This window comes from Peromyscus maniculatus, chromosome 5 (genome assembly GCF_049852395.1).
Source record: "Peromyscus maniculatus bairdii isolate BWxNUB_F1_BW_parent chromosome 5, HU_Pman_BW_mat_3.1, whole genome shotgun sequence".
In the NCBI taxonomy this organism is placed as follows: Eukaryota; Metazoa; Chordata; class Mammalia; order Rodentia; family Cricetidae; genus Peromyscus; species Peromyscus maniculatus.
The window spans coordinates 91,736,645-91,756,601 of record NC_134856.1 but is presented as its reverse complement, the minus strand read 5'-3'; the positions used below and the strand labels follow the sequence as shown (position 1 = coordinate 91,756,601).

Genomic DNA, 19,957 nt, shown 5'->3' with positions numbered 1-19,957 from the left:
TCATGTGCCCCCCTCTTGAGCCCTCCTTGTTACTTAGCTTCTTTGGGTCTGTGGATTATAGCATGGTTATTCTTTACTTTATGGCTAATATCCACCTACAAGTGAGTTTATACCATGTTTGTCTTTCTGGGTCTGGGTTACTTCACTTAGGATGAACTTTTCTAGTTCCATCCATTTGCCAGTAAATTCTATTATGTCATTTATTTTAACAGCTGAGTAATACTCCATTGTGTAGATGTACTACATTTTCTTTATCCATTCTTCGGTTGATAGATATCTAGGTTGTTTCCAGTTTCTGGCTATTACAAATAAAGCTTCTATGAACATAATTGACAGGTGTCCTTATGGTATGTTAGAGCATCCTTTGGGTATATGCTAAGGAGTGTATAGCTGGGTCTTGAGGTAGGTGGTTTCTTTTAAAAATTTAAATCTTTTGGGATTAGATCCAACTGAATCCAAGAGTTCGCAAAAATTGCTCTTTCCTATCTGAGTAAGAATAAAGGTGGTATCCCAAAAGTGTAGAAGCCGTGATGTTTTTCCCATGCTCTTGCTCATTTACTCAAGATGTGTTCAATTAACAAGGCTTCATGCTAGAATCTAGTGTAAACACTGAATAAGTGATGAAAACTGACTTGCATGTGGTATATACCTCCAAGACAAAGAGAAGAGTGAAGACAGTCATATCAGTAGATACATTAAGTGAAAGCAGTGTGCTAGACATAGATCCATGGAACAAGGTAAGATAATGGAACTGGGAAGTTATTTCATGACATACTAAGCTATAAGCTATTGTGTGTATTTATGTGTGATTAAATATGATTAAAACAGTGATATAAACGAGGAAGAAGAACATATTTAAAGTATATTCCAAGAATCTAGATGATGGATAGAATCAACATGCTTTCACCTTGGAAGCTAAGTGTTTAAGAAGAGAGGCTTTGGCTCCCCAGTGGACCACTGAAGCCCTGTCTCCCTGATACACTTACAAATGCACCTGAGCCTTCCCATAAGGAAAATGTGACAACCAGAGTCTCTTTCCCTATGTTGTTCCAGGGGACTGGGAAATAAGGAGATTTAAAAAAGATGTCAGTGAGGAAAAAAATAAATAAATCCACTTATCTATAAAAACCAAACGCTTCCAGACAACTTTGTTATATTTTATAAATTTCTACAACATGCTGCTGAGAACTTCTGCCCTCAACTATATCTGGGTGTGGATATTAACTGAATTGCTCTAAATAAGCAGTTCATGACCCTTTTAGGAAACCTCTGTCTACAAAAATATTTACATTACAATTCATAACAGTAGCAAAATTATAGTTATGAAGTAGCAACAAAAATAGTTTTATGGTTGGGGGTCACCACAACATGAAGAACTGTATTAAAGAATCACAACATTAGAAAGGTTGAGAACCATTGCTCTAAATACTATTTCCTATAACTCAAAATAGAATTTTTCATAGCTTCTACTTATACAAGGAGCTAGAGAGTTTTTATAGTTTTCTTAACAACCATGTGATTACTCCCCAAGTTATATGTTTCATTCTTTTATTATGCTTTTACTTTATTCTATCTATAAAAGTTTAGTTTGTTTTTTTTAGGACAAGTAGAACAAAAATAAATGAAAGACAACTTTTAAATCAGTCTATATTAAATATTAATTCAGATTTTGAAACTTGAGTTGTATTTTTGAATTTTTCTTTGTATTTTATGTGTATTTATTTTAGGTGTGTAAAGTATTTTAAATTTTAATTTGGATTTTTGTTACATTTTCCTTGCAAAATCTAATGCAAATATTCTTTGGAGAAAATGACTGAGTATAATATTCAAGTGTCTGGCTGGGTGGTACTCATGGCTTAAGGATTAAATACATGAGTCATCTGTTCTGTAATGACCAATGATTAAATAAAAAAAGGACCTTGACTTTATGTTCATGCCTGTGTTAAGTTGCCTGTATTCAGTTGTGATTTCTTATACCCCTTTTCCCACGTATGACTTAAATAAGAATGGTGACTTACAGTTGTTGTTATTTTTGTTGTTGTTGTTTTCTAAATTCTGTTATTATCTGTTTCCTCTATGATTCATTAGATAAACTGCCAAGACATGTGTGCTTTTACATAAGATAAAGTTTGTGGTGTGTGTGTGTGTGTGTGTGTGTGTGTGTGTGTGTTTGAGCATGTGTGTGCATGTGGATGCCAGAGGTTGACATCTGGTTTCTCTCTCAATTGCTCTTTACCTTATTATTTGAAAGAATGCCTCTCATAGAGCCTAGAGCTGATTGATTCAGCCACATTAGATGGCCAGTGTGGCTTCTGGACCTTTCCTTGCCTCTCCAGCATTCACTGTGATTATAGGCATATACCACCTAAAGCTGCTTTTTATGTGGGTGCTAACGCTCTGAACTCAGGTCCTCCTGCTTGCACAGCAATGCTGACTGAGCCATCTCTCCAAAAGGAATACTTTTTGATATTTAAATATCCACACTTGTTAGTAATGGGTATGAGAGGTCATGATTCCAGCTCTACTTTAATGTGGGAAGAGGAGTTTCTGGGTAAAATGATTTTGTCTTTTCTGTGTCACAAAAGCATGGCCTGAATTGATGCTATTTAACATTTTATCAACTTAGCAAGGGAAGAGATGTTACCTCTTTGAGCACTGGGCAAAGGCCACACAGCTAATGCTGACCCCTGCCAACTATAACACATGGAACGTGGAACATTCACAATTACCACTCTAGTGTATTTTGCAAGACACAAGGGGTCATAACAATCAGATTGTTATGCTGTGAGAGAGCAATAATTCAAGTCCTGTTTGCTTGTGCTGAGCTTGAGAAAGCTGCTAAGGTCAACGTGGTTATGTTGTCTGAGGACAGACTGAACGTGAACGGCTTCAGTTAGCCCACAGAGCAGACTTGGGTTTGGATGGGGCTTGGATACAGAAATTGTAACCACCTTCAGATTTTCTGTTATTGCCTCATTTTTTTGAAGAGGGTAATGAATCTATCTTTTATCTGTAAAAGATAGATTTTATGAAAGTCCCAGTATCCTACACAGAAGCAAAAATTCTTCTGACCTCTGCTTGTCCCTCCCCTTCGTTCTTAACCTCTAGGCACCTGTGAAGGAAGCATGGTTCTCTTCTTCCCAGGGGTGTCACCCTACATGGAAGAGGCTTGTTTTAGGTGCTGGGACACTACAGCCTTTGCCTTTGTGCTCAGGTGACAGACAGTTTTGAAGAGAGTGTTGGACCAAAAAAAAAAAAAAAAAAAAAAAAGAAAAAGAAAAGAAAGAAAAAGAAAGCCCAATCAGCAAGACAATGAAATGGGAAATACTGGAGAGAAAAGCTTGCATTTTAATACAGCAGAAATGATCTCCATGCCTTAGGAGTACTTACAACTAGCACTCAAAATATGAACTGTCGTGTTTGTGTGGGGGACTTAGGCATGTATGTGTTCACAAAGACCACTGGCGGGCATCAGGTGTTCTGTTCTATCAACCTTTCCTTTACTCTCTTGAGACACATCTCTCATTGAACCTGGAGCAAGGGTAGCAGTCAGCAAGCCCTCAGCAACTATCCTCCTATTTCTCCCCTCCTCATCTGCGGTGCTGGGTATAAGTTTGTGTGACCATGCCCAGTGCCCAACTATTTTCATGATTGCTGGGATCTGAATTCACATCCTCATCCTTATGGAGCAAGCTTGTATCAACTGGGTCATTTTTACAGCCTCTTAACGGTTTTTATTTAATTTTGTTACTTTCAGTTATTCTCTCTCTCTCTCTCTCTCTCTCTCTCTCTCTCTCTCTCTCTCTCTCTCTCTCTCTCTTTGTGTGTGTGGTGTGTATGTGTGCAGGCATGATGTATCAGGGCTCATACATACCAGGTCCCATATGTGGAGGTGATAATAATTTTCAGGAACCATATGAGTTCTAGGGATCCAACTCAGGTGGTCAGGCTTGGCAACACAACCTTTACCCACTGACATATCTGGTAGGCTCTTTACTCATTTCTAAACCAATGCTTGCAACTAATAATAACTCACCACATTAAAACACTGCTTTTCTGCTATCCTTAAGGCAATGTTTTAGAATTATCTGGTCTTGATGTCACAGATGTGTTTTCCCATCATAGTTCAACTAGGGCTTTTTATTAGCAAGCACTTTGAACTCTGCGTTCATGATCTTTGTATGGCCAAAACAATGCTTACTTAGATTTTATGGTTTGAGGAAGGAAGGGTGCTGCCAAGTCTTAAATTTTTAATTTAGTTTTGTTTTAATTATATGGGTGTTTTACATGTATGTATGTCTTTGCTACATGTGCCTGGTGTCTGCAAAGGACAGAAGATGGTATTGGATCTCCTGGAACAGGAGTTACATATGGTTGTGAGCCACCATGTATATCCTGGGAATTAAACCTGGGACCCTGAAAGAACAGCCAGTGATCTTAACTGCTGAGGCATCTCTCCAGCCTCCAATGCTGTCAATTTTGAAATAACCACATTTTCCAGGTTAATATAGTCTAACAAAGTACAGTCCCTGATTTTTCCCTGTTCCTTAAACGAGGGTACATGTTAGTACATGGATATGAACATATGCATACCGACACATACCAGTTACCCAACCAAACATCTGTGATAACAGAGTAGTAGAGAATGGACTCTTTCCTGTGTAGCCACAGGGGGTCACTGGAGAGCAAAGCTGTTGTCAACTAAAGCATCCTTCTAACTTAAATCAGCAAAATTCTTGCTTTGCCTTTAGGATGCTCTCATTAGGAACAGGATTAAAGAAAAACTGAAGTAAGAAAATTACAGGAGGAATTCATTTCTAAGTATTTAATAAAGGGGAATGAGAGTTAGAGATAAATTCTTCTGTGTAGACACGTTTCCCCCAGAGAGTTCCTGTAAAAGAACAATGTTGGTAGCCTGAAGTTCCAGAAAAGAAATGAAAGGTGCCAACAAAATGGCTTTGAAAAAGAAAAAGGACATGGTTATATTTCGTGCAGTGGAAAATATTTAAAAAAGAAGAATAAAAGAGCACAACAATGGATTTAAAAAGTGTTATAGTGTTTAAAGAGGAGTTTGAAAAAAATGTATTATGATGCTTCGTCTGGTGAGAGGAAACTGAAAACTAAAATTTTGAACATAAAATGGTAAATATGATGGAATGGTTGATTTCCTTATTTGATTTTCTGTGTTCAATCTATTACAATAAAGGAGCAAAGTTTAACAAATTGATAGGTTTATCTAAAATTGAGTAACCATATTCTGAATTTATTTTAAAATATATGCACACAATTTCATAAAACTAACTAAAAGCATTTATTCTAACTTTTCATTCCATGTGAAAAGTTTTTATTAGTTTTGTAAAGTTAGCATACAAATAATTGGATTAATTGTAGGGTTTTCAAATATATGGGTTAATAAACTTTGTTCTTACTCATTCTTTTTAAGGTTTTCTTCTCCTCTTCCTGCCCCTCCAAATAGTTTCTCCTTCTGCCATTATGTGACATATATAAATAAAGATTTTAGATTAGAGAAAGATAAAGCAAACACTTTGGACTAGAAATGTGAAGTTGATTTTTGAGAATTTTACAGTTGCTAAGTTATCAGTCTCATAAATATGAATTAGCAAGGAAAAGAGGGATATCCAGTCAAGAGATGGAAGGGTATTTGCCATAGAGAATACACAAGCAGGACATTCTGTAGGAAACATTTGCACCATGGTTGTCCGATACAAACTAGCATAGAGACAGATTAAATAGCATATGAAAATTTAGCCAGCTACTACTTCATAAAACCCTTCTGGAAGGTTATACTAATTTTGATACAAATAAGAAAATATTAAGAATTAAAATTGGGAGTTCATAAGTCTAGGCAGTCTGAGAGGTCTTCATTCAGTGAGTGAACTTCCATACTACTTATTGAGTACATAACTGCCTTGAACTAGAGATGGGCATGCTTCATGCCTCACATCCACTGTGCATATAGGAAAGGGAATTCAGGCACAACAACAAAGGAGCAGGGTAGTTTGTTATGATTCAGTGGTGTCTAGGTATTCATTCTGGTTTCCATAGAGTACTTAGGCATGATAGGAATTATGGGCAAATAAATTGTGAGGAGTTTTTCTGAAAGGAATTTAGTAGAAGCATAGACATTTGAATGTTATTTTGTGCAGAATAGTAGAAGATGTTTTAGTATTATGAAAAATGCAAAGATGATGATGTATCATGAAATTCTATGATATTTCTTTATGGTAAGTCTTAACATAGCCTTAACGTAAGCCTTAACAGTTAAGGGGTCTATTTTTTCACATAAAGAATTCCCCCTCCTTATATTCTCCCCGTCCATCCCCCCTCTCTTTCTCTCTGTCTCTTCTTTCCTTAAGGCAGAAATCCCTTATCTCCTTATCCAGGCTCACCTTGGATTCTCTATATATTTGAGTATGACCAAATCGTGATCCTCTTGTCTCTACCTCCAGAGTGCAGGGATACAGATGTATACTCACACCTGATGTGTTGCTTGGGCTTAAACCTCTAGTTCCATGCATTCCAAGCTAGCACTCTGAAAACTAAGCTACATTCCCGGTCCCAAGGAATCATTTCTACTCACTTCCAAGTTCTTGGCTCTAACTTGTGTTCTGAAATGGAGGTCTCCTCTCCCTCCTTGTCCCTCCCCCTTCCCTCCCCTCCCCTCTCCTTCCTTTTCCTCCCCTTCTCTCTCCTCTCCTTCCTTCCCCTTCCCTCTCTTCCCATTCCTTTCCTTTTCCTCCCTTCCCCTTGTCTCTTCCTCTTTTTTTCTGGCTCTTGCTCTAGCTCTCTTCTGAAATTTGATCGCATGTAAACAGGGGCTGGTCTCAAGCTCATACCAAGGCTGGCCTGAACTCCTAATTCTCCTATTTTTGTCCCACAGGTGCTAGGATTACAGTCATGTATTGTGGGGTATTCACCAGAGAAGACTGCTCAGACATGAGTTGAAGCCCATAGAAAGTCTTTCTTAGCCAGCTGGCGACTATACTGGGTGTTCAGGATCCCAGTGTAGGCCCAAGCCTTTCTCAAGATGAGCTTTAATGCACAAAAAACATGCCCTAGTTTGACATACTTCAGTTAACAAAAACAGTTAGCCAGAAGAGAAATTACAAAATCCAAAACAGAAGGCTTGTACATTTAGAGACTTTCCCAGAATTATGGGCTTTGATGGATTAGGTCTCTGTTTTAGTTTTGGCAGGTGCTGCTGTCTACATGCTGAGTTTTATAGTTTGAATGGTACTTTCATCATGGAGTCAGTTGTGCTAAGGTCTCAAGGGGCTACTAAGGCCTGCATCTTTTACAGTTCACCAGAGAGGCTTAAATCAAAAAAGTCTAGAAACAGTGATAATTGACTTTTCATTTTTCGTAAATCAATACTCTCTTAGTTAGGATTTCTATTGCTGCAACAAAACACCATGACCAAAGAGCAAGTTGGGGAGGAAAGAGTTTATTAGGCATACATTTCAGCATTGCTATTCATCACTGAAGAAAGTCAGGACAAGAACTCAAAACTTGCTTAACTGATCCTCTTATAGAACCCAGGACCACCTGCTAGGGATGGCACCACCTATCATGGGCCAGGCCTTGTCCCACTGATGGCTAAATGAGAAAATGCCTTACAGCTGGATCTCCTGAAGGCATTTCCTCAACTGAGGCTCCTTCCTCTTGGATGATTCTAGCTCATGTCAAGTTGCCACACGAAACCAGCCAGTACAAATACCAAGCTGTGTTTTCAACATTTTCTAAGTTAGGCTGCAGGAATGAGTACTCTCAGAAAATGGCATCAAAAGCTTTCTTTCCAATTGCTTAGCTGTCTGATATGTACTTGTGCCACAAGTTCTCCATCATTATTGTATTAGTTGTGGTTCTCTAGAGAAACAGAACTGATAGAATGACTCTGTGGGGTTTATTAGAGTGACTTACAGGTTATGGTTAGACTATTCCCCAAATGGCTATGTCCCAATGGAAAGACCACACATTCAATAGTTTTTTAGTCCACAAAGCTGGATGCCTCAGCTGGTCTTCAGTGTACAGCAGAATCCCAAAGAAATAGGTTCTAATGCCAGTGAAGGAATGAACTGGCTAGGGAGAGTCAGAGCAAGCAGGCAAAAACAAGAGCTTCCTTATTCCATGTCCCTTATATAGGCTGTCGCCAGAAAGTGTGGCAGAGCTCTAAGGTGGATCTACTTACCTCAAAAGATCCAAATTTAGGGTGAGTCTTCACAGTTCAAATGAAAAAAGAAAGGAAGAAAGAAAGAAAACATCCCACACAGATGTTCCTAGCTTATTGAAATTTAGATAATTCCAGATATTGTCAAGTTCACAAAGATATCCATCACAATTACCATTATCAGATGTACAGTAACAAGCCACAAAGGGACTTGGCTGTGCTCAAGAGAGCAAGAGAAGAATAATGACTAAAGTGAGAGTCAATGTCCATAGCTTTTGGTCAAGGTTGGCATATATTCCTTCCTGTCACTGCCATTTGGCCAAGGACCATATCAAAGCAAAATCCAGACTCAAGAGAGTATAAAGTATATATTCAAATATAAAAATGATGCTCCTGATGAGATATGTTATTATCAAAATAATATTTTCCTCTTTCTCTCTCCCACCCCTCTTTCTCTCTCTTTGGTGTGCAGAAATTTCATTGCTGCAATTATGACAAATAACATAAAAAGTACAAATATTTTATGCTAAATGCTTTTGGATTTTACTAAACTCTAAATTGATAGGCTGTTCTGTTATAGCCATATGTTTTAATTACTGCTAATTTGAATTAATGGGAATTGCATAATGATACAAAAAGAAGTTCTACAAATTATTTGCTTAGAAACTATAGTGGGATTGCTTATCAATAAACTTACAGTCCACATTGTTAGCTATTGTAGAATTTATCTATTAAACATCAAGCAGCAATCAGTCATTTGACAACATACAAGTTATATGTGCAGTGGACATGCTTATGCCTGCCAGAGAGCTAGCAAGTTCTAGCTTATGTACATTTTTAACATTGTAAAAAAAATCACCAAAACTATCTCCCAAAATATGTATTTTTTTAAAGCAGTGTAAGTTGAAGAAAGCTGTATAACGAGTAACTCTAAATTGATTATTTCCAAATCCACCTATTAATTTCTCATTCCAAATTCAGAAATATACCTTTTATTTCTCATTCCAAACAGTCTCACTTTATCAAAATCAAAATTGAATTTACTAAAGTGCTAATATTTTTAATGTGTGCACAAAATTATAAAAAAGACATTGGTCACTTTATCCTTTATAGAGCCATATCATAAGTTTTAGAGACAGGTGGATTTCTATCAAAAACTGAGATTAAAGTAATATACATATATAATTTTTATCATATATATAATATGATATATAATATATATAATTATATATAATATATAATATGATATATAATATATATAATTATATATATATATATATTAGCTCTCTCCCAAGAGAGGTTATTGTCTATGATTAAGGCAAACATTTCATATGACTATGAGACATTCTAGGCTAATAATTTACAAATATTTCTCTAAATGAGGCAATAACTCAAATGATTCTCCAATATGCATGCTGGCTTCATCTATGACAGTACTATAAGCTTCACTAGACATACAGAAATGAGCTCATGTAATTAATTAGCCCTCCCCTTGTACTTTGAATTTATTTATCTTGACAGGCATTTCTTTGTTAATAACTTTTAGTGTAAGGAACAGTGTAGAGAGCAGAGGAAACCCTGAGGGAATAAGTCCTGAGTGAATATGATTGTATATTGCAAACATGGCCACAACCATGACAGACAAGGACTCAGGCCTTCTATGGGAGATTGGCAGAGATCAGGCTCAGAGTTGAAAAAGTCTTCTTCCTCTGGTGCAGGTAAAGTGCTTAAGGATGGACAGTTGACTGATGGGCAAAAACTGTCAACTGAAGCTCCTTCCTCTGTTATATTTATGGACTGAGATTGCTCACCTTTACACACCTCTCTTGGAGGTTAGCTAGACCCCTTGTTCTGTGATGTACATAAACAACATCCTATGTCCCAGGCTACAGCAGTCATAAGTAGCTGGGCAGCTCCACCAGAATGCACAGAGCCCAAGACAGCAGCTTTTCTGTACTGATGTTTCTGTCATTTCTATCGTGTCTGTCCTTCCTCATTCCCTCTCTGCACCTAGTCATGGTTCCAGGACCCAAGCCGTGTGGGACACTGCAACATAGAGACTCCAGGGCGAAACTGAGACATCTAAACACATGCAAAAATATATCTATTCATATAGTGGCTACTTGGGAGACCCATAATTTAATAATTTTTCCATTTAAAAGTTAAGAAAAGTTTAAATGAATGATTGTAGCATGAAACATTGCATTTCCCAGGGGTGGGTAATTAGTCTCTGAAGGTGTGGCTCACTGATGCATAAAATTAGTGTTACTGGTGTATTCTGCGGAGGGGTAGTAAGGTCTAGAGGGAGATTAAATCAGAAACAAATTGAAAAAAAGTTGTTGCTTAATAATGAAATGTTTTTACTTTCAAAGACAAGTCTTCTCATTAAGATGTATATGCAAATTTCCTACAATTTCTATGTAATATCCTAGAAATTAAAAGCCAGAAAACATTCTAGTTGGATAAAACTGTGGTTCAAAGGTCAACTAAAGCTGTGTTTCATGGCACTGGCTTGTAAGCCTAGAAACTAAAAGGTGGAAGTAGAAGAATGAGGAGATAAAGGTTATCCTCAGTAAAGGAATGAGTTCTGGGCCAGCCTGGGGTATATGAGCCTCTGCCTCTATATAAACAAGTGAATAAATAAGCAAATTATATAATAAATTAATAAATAAACAGACAAACCAACAAACCAATAGATGACTTCAAGATGAGCTGCTCCCTCCCTCTGCCCAAGAAGCCATCTCCTCTTATCACCTCTTCCAAGGCTGTGAAGAAATTTTGTTTTTAGGTACCACCTTTCTCACCAGGGAGGGTTTTGTCCCTGGTAAGTTTGACCTGTTCCCCTACTTCACCAGCACCCTGAGTGGTCACTAGTACTATATTCTGAAGATGCTCCAGTAGTCTATGCAATAACCCATTCCTTCTGTGGTAAACTTCTAACAAAGTTGGCCCTCTTTATTTGCAGATTTATGTTTGTGGATCCTCCTGCTTCGTTCAATTTAAAAGGATCCTTAGGGTTCTAGAGGTTGTTTGCAAACATGTGCTCAGGACTTGGAAAGTAGTGAGATATAGAGGTCTCTGGCCCCTACGTTCCATGCTGAGAAGAGACTCTGTGCCCCTCTTTTAGGTCTTATGCAGTAAAGAGTTGTTCTTTTGTGACTTGGTGCCTATGTTGTTAGTGTTCCCAAACATAACCAGTTGTGATGTTCTTTACTGAGAAAAATCTGTGTGCTATTTAAATTTTGTGTAGGTGAGTTTGATTTCTGTTGTTTCAATCAGTGATTCCACAGTAAACACTAAATAGGGTGTGGTGGTTTGAATAAGAATGGCCTTCATAGGCTCATGCTTTTGAATACTGGGTCTCCAATTGGTGGAACTATTTGGGCAGGATTAGGAAGTGTGGCTTTGTTGGAGGAGGTGTGTCACTGGGGGCAGGCATTGAGCTTTCAAAGACTTGTCCCATTCCCAATGTACCTCTCCTTCTGGTTCTGCTTCCTTCTTGTTTTTGCTTCACCACCATGGACTTGAACCCTCTGAGACCATAAGCCCAACTAAACTCTTTCTTTTATAATTACCTTGGTCATAGTGTTTTGTCAAGACATATGGTGTCTTTAAATAAACACACACAGAAAAACAAGGTCACATGTTCATCTGTTGCCAGAAGTAGTGTTACTAGAAACATTAAGAAACTTCTCTTGGGAGCAACATTTCAAAAACACTCTGTGCTCGTAGCAACTTCTGCAGTTAGAGTGTGACTAGGTATAAATAATGACACTCAATGTTTTTTAATCTGCACAATTCTCTCATTTAGTTGGTCCTCTTCCAGGGCATTTTGTGTACAATGCTATGCTAGAAGATGAAGTTAGAATTGGCATTAGAAACAGATAACAAGCCTATGCTCAAGATCTATGAGTTTGATGGAAATGTCCCCAAAAAGCTCCTGTGATGAAATAATTGATCCCCAGATGATGGCACTCATTGGGAAGGTTGTGGAACTTTTAGAATGCAGAGCTTTGTTGGAGGAAGTGGGCTTCTGAAGTCTGGGTTTTGAGGTTTTACAGCTTGACTCTGTGTTCTACTGATTCTCTGCTTCCTGACTGCAGCTACAGTGTGACCTGCTGTCCCCACTTTCCAATTCTGTACCTTCTCTGTCTGCTGCCATGTTTTACTAGATATCTTGGACTACATCCACTTGAACTGTAAGCCAACATAAACCCTTTGTCTTCTAAGTCACTTCTTGTTAGCTATTTCATCACAGCAATGAGGAAAATAACTACTATAGCAGCATTTCAGTGAACACACACATTATCCCTTTCCTTGGGTTAATTATCCACATTATTAATGGATCCTTCACAGAGTGCAGTCAGCTCTGACATCACAAGCAGAGACATTGTCTTCAGAGAGGATTCTACAAGAAGTGACCACTCAGCTGGAAACTAAGCAGTGAAAACTATTAAACGGAGAAGAGAAAAGAATGCCAAGATATCTCCCAAAAAGGAATTATTTTATTTAACAAACATGAAAAAGAAGAAAGAAACCATTCCTAAGGTTTCTATTAATAGTCTACACTGACATAAGGGTAAATGTCTGTTGTCTTTCAAACACAAAGAAACCTATACTGGAAAAAAAAGGAAATAACTTGTTGAAAATTAAATATCCACACTGATTCAAATAGAAAACCCTTTAATCTAGTGTGTGTGTGTGTGTGTGTGTGTGTGTGTGTGTGTGTGTGTGTCCATGTATACTGTGACTGGTATGTGGAAATCAAAGGACAACTGCAGAGTGGGTTCTCACCGTCCATTGTGTTTGAGATAGGGTGTTTTCTCTATTCTTCACTGCTGTACACACCAGACGAACTATCTGAGCTTTGGGCAGTTCTGTCTGCCTCACATTTTGCTACAACACAGGGACTGCACACACACACACACCTATTCCTGTATTTTCATGGTCCAGGAGGTCTGCATGGCAAGTGTTTCACTCGAGCCATCTTTCTAGCCCTGGAAAAGCTTTGGATTAAACTTCCTGGTTATTTTCTATTAATTCTCTGACTTGTTCTACTCTCCATCAATCTTTACCCCAATTTAGTTTTAGTTGAATATCATTCAATTGAATATAGAAACATTTTAAGTTTGTTTTCTTAGTTTCAAACCTACCCTGATTCCCTTGTCTTAATTCCCTTGTTCCCAAGAAAACTAGCACCCAAGCATCATCATAAGCATGTTGGCAGAGTTGCTCAGATGTCTCTGGAGTTAAATCCCCAGAAAAATTCACAGAATAATTGCAGTCTATATCAGCAAACTCAAAGTCAGATTAGGGCACTATGATGAGAATCTGGTACAAAGATCAAAACAAGCAAGAAAGCAGTCAAGAATCTTAACAACAAAACTTAGAATGCTAGTCATACTAATCCTTCACCAACACCTGGCAAGCAGTAATCTGGTATATTTAAGAACCTCATCCTGTGCTGGTATTGGTAACACACACACACACACACACACACACACACACACACACACACACACACACACACACACACCATCTCAGTTTTCTAGAGTTTTCTGAGCAAAGAAGATCTGGTATTTCTGTGTTCTGCCCTCCCTGCCCACAATCCCAATTCTATAGACAGAGAGTGTGCTTGGATTGTGGTTAGCCTGGATCTTCTCATTTGTAAGATACAATGATAATATTTCATAGACTTGTTACAAAGGTTAGAAACATTATAATTATCAAATAGTGCTACATATCCTACACTTTCAGAAAGTGTTGCCCTTCTCTCACTCCCTCTTCATCCATCTGTTGCTTGGCAACAACTTACCCTGGAACTCAGCATCTTGGAGCAATCCAGAGTTTTCCTAGCATCCTGCTTCCGATATAGTGGCCAGGAATAATGCCCTGTTAACCAAGGCTGTGGTGTCAGGGAGCTGCTTTCAAATTCTTTCAGTGTTTGTTGGGCAAATACAGTTCCTTATTGACTATTAAGAGTAGACTTTTTGTTTCTCAGCATCTGAATTTCTCCATGAGCTTTCAGAATATGCCAGTATTCCTAAAAGTAGTTGTCCAAGTCTGACTTAGAAGAGTCAGTAAGAAAGAAAATAAAGGAGAAAGAAGATGAAGGGGTGAAGGTGAAGGAGGAAGAATAGGAGGATGAAGAGGAAGACGATGAAGAGGAGGAGTGATCGTATTCAAGATAGAAGTAGAAGTATTTCACTACTAAATCACAGAAGTCACATTCTCTGACTCCTCAGTTTTCTGCTCATCACATGTGATACAGATGTGCACGCCAAGAAGCAGAGATCAAAAGCTCTCTGGAGAGGCTGCCTTTCTCTGTTCTCCCAAGATACTTTGGTTGGATAGTAAGATGCATATACACATGACTAGCAAGAATGGAAAATATGAACTAAAAATGGTAACAGCAAAATGGAATATAGATTAGGGCTGCTCCCAAGAAATCAGGGGCAGTTCATCCATGTAAGATACACACAATTTCAAATTGCCTATAATGTCCACATTAAAAACTATGACATCATGTGAAACTCAAGTTCCCCAAGGCTCATTTATTTACTTCTGTAAAATGGGGATGTCTGTAGCTTTTAATTTCTGTGTCTCTTATGAAAATTGATGGCATTATTCAGGCAGATTGCTTGGAGAAGACCTGAAAAGTACCAAATTCCCTAGTTATTAGATATAAAGATGATCACAGTTGCTTTGTTTGGATTTGTGAATTTGGCTATTTACATCACTATTACCATGGAAGAAACAAAGGAACTGACCAGCATATATACATATATACTCAGTATCAAGCAGTGGCCTGAGAGCACTCTGGTAAAGTTTGGGCGACATGATGATCACAATGTACTTTTCAGTTGTTCTGTCAAGAGCAGGAATTCTGTAGACCAAGCTCAGTATCTAAACATTAAAAAAGAATCTCATTTTCTAAAGCTTTATCTTCCCTGCTACTACTAGAGAAATTACCAAGTGGGTAAGGTTACTCAAATGACATAATCGGTATCACCTCTGTATTGCTATATTGCATTTTTGTTGAAAAGACAGCAATTATATAAAATACCCATCTTCTGAATAAAAAGAACAGCCAAGCCTGTTAGTTTCAAAATATTAATTTCTTGTAACATTTACAATGCTATTCTATGGTAATTTTTACTGGGTTAATATTGTGTGCGAATGTGCTTGAGAGAGAGAGAGAGAGAGAGAGAGAGAGAGAGAGAGAGAGAGAGAGAGAGAGAGAGAGAGAGAGAGAGAGAGAGAGGAACAGACGGACTGAAAGGAAAAGGGAGTAAAAGAAAATGGAGGCAGGAAAGAGAAAGAAATGAGGAAAGAAATAATTTTAATAGAGGACAGTGATGTTATTTAATCTTCTTATCAAGTGAGTTTCAAAATGTGCTTAAAATTCTTACCACCTAACTTCCTTCTTGGCATATTCGGCTTTCTGCTGAACTGAATTCAGAAGATCCTATTAATGAAGATGGTTTAATGCGTGTGCATTATTATAATGGACGCCTTTGTTCTAGCACTTCTCCTGTGTCATAGACTAAGTCATTAATCAGTGGGTGCTGAAAAATAATTGTCTAGTTCTTAACAATCGTCTATTGTTGAAACATTTGGAATTTCAAGATAAAGATGTACAGGCTGCTCTAAAAAAAATAGTTTAAGATTCCCCTTCATGGGACTGTGGATGTATTGTGGGAAACGCAGAACAGCTGACCTGGTTTTAATGCATTTTTGAGTCTCCTCATTCATTGCCTATTCAAATAGTGCTGGAAAAGTCGACTTCATTAATGTCAGGAAATAATGATTTCACATGTTTTTATTGAGCTGGCACAATTATTAAATGCTGAAACATCATAGAATTACTTAGCATTTTAAAATAGAAATGTAGCATGTTAATAATCATGATGGCAACCTCTTGTCTACTTAGCTTCATTTTTTTGTGTGTAGTATTCCCATCCTAGATAACAGTTATAAATTAGAACCCCATATCTGAGTGATTGCTATTCAGTAAGAAATGTATGGCTGCATCATGCTGTTTTAGTGGCTTAAAATTAGATATCTTGCTCATTTAAAATGCTGTAATTTGAAATGTCAATAAATACATTTCATGCCATCTCATGTTATAACAAATTACCACTTAAATCTGTCAAGATAGAAGTCTAACACATAGCCTAAAATATGAATTCCAAATTGAGAAAAATGTACACTTTGATTTTTTTTAATATAACTTAGTTGAATGTAAATTTTCTTATAAGCCACAGTAAGCATGGCACAGGCAGTTATTAGTTTTGCTATAGAACTAAGTTACATTAATTAATGAATAGTATTAGCTGTTTTTTATTTGATGAATGCTTAGAACAAAAACGTGTGTGTGTGTGTGTGTGTGTGTGTGTGTGTGTATTCTCTCACAGGTGCTCATATGTGTACACGTGGCAGTCAGAGGCCAATCTTGGGTCTTGCTTCTCTGGGGATCTGCTTTTCATTTGAGACAAGAACTCTCGTTGGCATGTAGTATTTTGCATCCAGAGTCTTTTAATCAACATGAGAAAAAGAACACGGAAATTGAACGTTTTAATCTATTGTTAATATTTTAACAGTTTTATTTTATTTTAATGGTGTGTGTGTGTGTATGTATGTGTGTGTGTGTGTGTGTGTGTGTGTGTGCTCACATATATGAATGAAGGTGCCCATGGAGGTCAAAGGCTTAGATTCCACAGGAGCTGTGTTTACAGACTCAGGTCCTCTGCAAGAGCAGTTTGCAATCCTAATCTCTCTAAAGTATTCATAATTAATTATTGTTGGGTGGCTTTTAATTGTATCATTATTTCACAATTTTCTTATCCATGACTATTCTGATGGGCATTTAAACTCATTCACAGCTCTGTCTGTTACACTAGAAACTTCTATAAACATGTGTGTACAAGTCTTAGGAGGGGGCATAAGCATTCATGTCTATGGGCAAATACCTAGAAGTGAGGTGGCTCCATCTTATGGCAGGCATGTATTTAACATTTGAAGAAGTTACCAAACATGATTTGCAGACTCCACTGTCCCCTGTGGCTGCTTACTGAAGCCACACTCAACCTCACAGTGTTCTTCAACATCATGGCTGATGGCAAGCCCCTGGACTGTGTCTGCATCCAGTTGTTTGCAGACAAAGTTCCAAAGACAGCAGAAAACGTTCCTAGTCTGAGCACTGGAGAAGAAGGATTTGGATATAAGGACTTCTCCTTTCACAGAATTATTCCAGGATTCGTGTGTCAAAGTGGTGACTTTAGAAGACATAATAGCACTGGCCACAGGTCCATCTATGGGGAGAAATTTGAGGATGAGAATTTCATCCTGAAGCATACAGGTCCTGGCATCTTGTCCATGGCAAATGCTGGACTAAATACAGTTTTTTGTTTTGTTTTGTTTTATCTGCACTGCCAAGACTGAGTGGCTGGCTGGCAAACATGTGGTCTTTGGGAAGGTGAAAGAAGATGTGAGCATCCTGGAAGCAATGGAGCATTTGGGATCCAGGAATGGCAAGACCAGCAAGATCACCATTTCTGACTTTGGACTACAAAGTTTTTTGATTTGCAGGCTTTTTACCCACAAGACCACTCTTTCTGTAGCTCAGGAGAGCACTCCCCACCCCATCTGCTACAGTCCAAAGGTATCTCTGCTCTTATTGAAGTTCTTTGAGTTTCATATTTTTTTTCATTCCCTTCTAAGTCTAGGTGGATTGCAGAGTTAAGTTTATGAACATGAATAAAAACTAAATAAGAAAAAAGAAAAGTTGCTAAATCATTTTTCACCAGGTTGTGTCATTCCCATTTCCCAGAAATAGAGCTGATAGTTCTAGTCTCCGTGAAGTCTGTCATTATAATAATTGTATTATGAAATTTCATTTAGATTCAATTTTTACTTTAAAAATGACAAAGCATGAGAAATCTATTTGTGTGTGTGTGTGTGTGTGTGTGTGTGTGTGTGTGTGTGTGTGTGTGTGTTTTGACATCACATAGTGGAATTTCTATTTAACACTTTTACAAAAAATGTGTTGTTTACTTTCTTGTTAGTTGATTCTGAGAGTTTTTTTTAAAATATATTATAGACATGAATTCTTTGTCGAATACGTGATTTTAAAACATCTTATTTTAGTCTGTGACTTGTTGTCTCCAAGTGGTCAAATTTTTTAAGTAAAATAATTTACTGTGATGAACTTCAGTTTAATTTTTGGGATTCAGATGATCTGTATAAGTTTTTATAAAGCAATATTGGTAAGGTAACAGTGATTCCAAAATTGAGCTGTAGCTCCAATCTCACCTTAGTGAAAGCTCTAGTATGCCTTTTAGTAAAAGTTGTCAAGCAAATTTCTGAAAATTCTATAGCAATGTAAAAGACTTGGAACTTAAAAAGCAACTCTAAAAAAGATATAATTTTGGAGAATAATTCTACTTGATTTCAAAGTTAGTCTACAGTTACGCTAAATGAGTCAACATTGAATTACATCAAGCAGATAAAAGATGCATTCAAGCGCATACACACACAAATGCATGTACATATGCACACACACACACACACACACACACACACACACACACACACACACACACACACACACAGGGACAAACAAACCACACATGCACCTGAAATTTAAGACATTTTTACAAAGAAATATGCTGAGGAAGAAGTATTTTCAACTAATTGTGCTGGAACCATGAAAGAGCCACATGGAAAAAAAGAACTTTGATCTCTCTTTCACACCACACACACTCACATACCTCAAATTGGAACTGATCTAAGTATAACACCAGGTAAACAAACTCCTAGAAGAAAGTATGAGACCAGCTTTGCAACTCTGGGTAGGCAAAACTTTTCTTGCACTCTTTGTACAAATTGTCAAGAACCTCTGTACCTTAGCACAGAACTTCAGTGAGTGTTCTGGTTTGGCGCCATGATACTGACCAGTGGTTCTCAACCTTCCTAATGCTTCGACCCTTTAATACGAATCCTCGTGTTGTGGTGACCCCCAACCACAAAATTATTTCACTGTTACTTGATAACTCTATTTTTGCTACTGTTTTGAACTGTAATATAAATATCTGATATGCAATCCCCCATGGGGGTCTTGACCCACATGTTGAGAACCACTGAAATGAAAATACAGCTTTAGACATCAGGAGTGAGAATGAGTTGGAATAGAGGAACACAAGAGAATCCAGATATCAGGCTGTAACACTCTGACTAAACCAACACAGCTGGTTATTCTGTGGTGGTGGGTGTCTCTGGAATGCCTGGGAATGGCTGGATCATAGAGTTCGGGTTTTTATTTGTTTGTTTGTTTGTATTTGTTTGAAGAGGAAAATGCTAGAAGTGTTTAGAGCAGCATTGTTACCTGTTGTTCTCATAGTGTGACTCTCTCAATTTCCATCTGTTTTAGTTAGGTCTGCCTTACAGTCAGTCATTGTGAAGATGAGGCTTCAGGGAGGTATGACATAGGTGCTGAAGGAGAGCTAGTGCATCACAAGGACATGGAGCTTTCTGATGAACTCATTCCTGCCCTAGGGTGATGTCTAGACAGCTAGAAGACACAGAACCAACAAGGATGTCCCATAGCTCTGCTAAGCAACTGAGTGAGCCTCAAAAAGCCAGTGGGGTCAAAAGATTCAGAGACAGTGTAAGTGGAATGAAAGTGAGTAAGGACTTGGCAAAAATAAAACTGGGCTAGAAGGATGTGTAGGAAAACTGGCAGGCAAATATCTAGGAGTTGCAACATAT

At 37.8% G+C, this 19,957-nt stretch overlaps 1 pseudogene; it reads left to right on the top strand.

The window, feature by feature from the left end:
• Positions 1–11,530: 11,530 nt before the first annotated feature.
• Positions 11,531–19,749, top strand: LOC107402561 (peptidyl-prolyl cis-trans isomerase A pseudogene; annotated as a pseudogene).
• The last annotated feature ends 208 nt before the right edge of the window (positions 19,750–19,957 follow it).